Genomic DNA, 1,749 nt, shown 5'->3' with positions numbered 1-1,749 from the left:
CCTTGTTGAGATTTTTTTATGGATATTAGTTAAGATTGTAGTACTAAGGAGTTTTATCTATAATTCTTTTTATTTTTTTAAAGTTTTTATTTATTTATTTATTACATGTATGTACACTGTAGCTGTCTTCAAACATCCTGTAAGAGGGCATCAGATCTCATTGTGGATGGTTGTGAGCCACCATGTGGTTTCTGGGATTTGAACTCATGACCTCTGGAAGAGCAGTCAGTGCTCTTAACCACTGAGCCATCTCACCAGCCCAATTCTTTTTATTTTAAAAGAGAAGTTTTGGGGCTGAGCATGTAGCTGAATGTTAGGGTTCTTACCTAGCATATGCAAGACCGTGGGTTCAATCCCCAGCACTGCAAAAGGAAAAGAAGACAATTATCTCCTGTAATGTTGCTGTACCAACATCTGTGAAGTGTTTGATGCTTGTTCAGATGACAACATGGCAGTGAAAAGATACTGGGAACAAAATATTGTTTTTGCAGTAAAAAGAAAAATTAAATTTTTTGTCTACATTATTCATCCAGAGTGTTTGCTGGGATTAGTGGCAAGATTAATAAGAGAGCCTAATAGAAGAAAGGAAACAGTCAGAAATCAACAGCTGAGTCCATCAGGAAAAAACAAGCATCAGGTACATTTGAAGTCTTCAAGACAGAGCATCACGCACCCTGCCTTTCCCTCCTTAAGTGCTGAGATTATAGGCATGCATGCACCACCACTCACATTGCTGTCATTTCAAATGTCTTTCCCTTTTTGCACCCTTTGAACTATGTAAGGGGAGTATATTCAAAGACCCCCAGTAGATGCTTAAAACTGGATAGTACTGAACCAAATGTCTGCTGGTCCTATATATACACATCGGTGATAAAATTATAGGAGTATAGTGGTTAGCATTGTCCAAGTGAAACAATCTGGAATCACTAGGAGGCAAGCCTCCAGTTCCAACTGTGCCAGATTATTTAGTTTGGTTAGTCTCTGACCAGGTCTGTGAGGAATTATCTTAATTAGGTTTATTGAGGTGGGGAAACAGCCTTACAGGAGGGCAGCAGTATCCTATGGGCTTGGGTCCTGGATTGCATGAAGAGGAATCTAGCTGAACGTGAACATTGATTGTTCTGTCTCTTAACTGCAAATGCAATGTGACCAGCTCACATACCTACAAGGAAGTCCTGCCATGATGAGCCATACCCTTGGAACTATGAGACAAAATAACCCCAAATATTTTATCACAGCAATAGAAAGGGTAACAGAGAGGCACAGTCAAGATTGTTCAGTATGTATGCGGTGTTTGTGCACATGTATGTATATTCAGGTGCATGTGCCTGTGGAGGCCAAGGGAGAGATTGGGAATCATCCTCTATGGTTCTCTTTTATTTATTCATTTATTTGAATAAATGGTGGTTTTATGTGTGTGTGACGATGTCAGGTCCCCTGGAACTGGAGTTACAGACAGTTGTGAGCTGCCAATTGAACCCCGGTCCTCTGGAAGAGCAGTGAGTGCTCTTAACTGCTGAGCCATCTCTCCAGCCCCCTACCTCATTTTTTGAAACAGGATGTCTCACTAAACCTGAAGTTCATCATTTTTGGCTAGACTGACTGTTCAGTAAGTACCTGGGACACACATCCCCTGTAGCCATCCAGCGGCTTAAGATCGAGCAGGGATCACCTGAAAGGAGGCCTGGAAATTAAAAGGCAGGACGGATGAGAGAAGATGAATCCAAGACAAGGTTCTGGTCTAGGCTC

The sequence above is a fragment of the Grammomys surdaster genome, unplaced genomic scaffold (genome assembly GCF_004785775.1).
Source record: "Grammomys surdaster isolate TR1022 unplaced genomic scaffold, NIH_TR_1.0 125476, whole genome shotgun sequence".
Classification (NCBI taxonomy): domain Eukaryota; kingdom Metazoa; phylum Chordata; class Mammalia; order Rodentia; family Muridae; genus Grammomys; species Grammomys surdaster.
Note: the sequence above shows the minus strand (reverse complement) of the source record.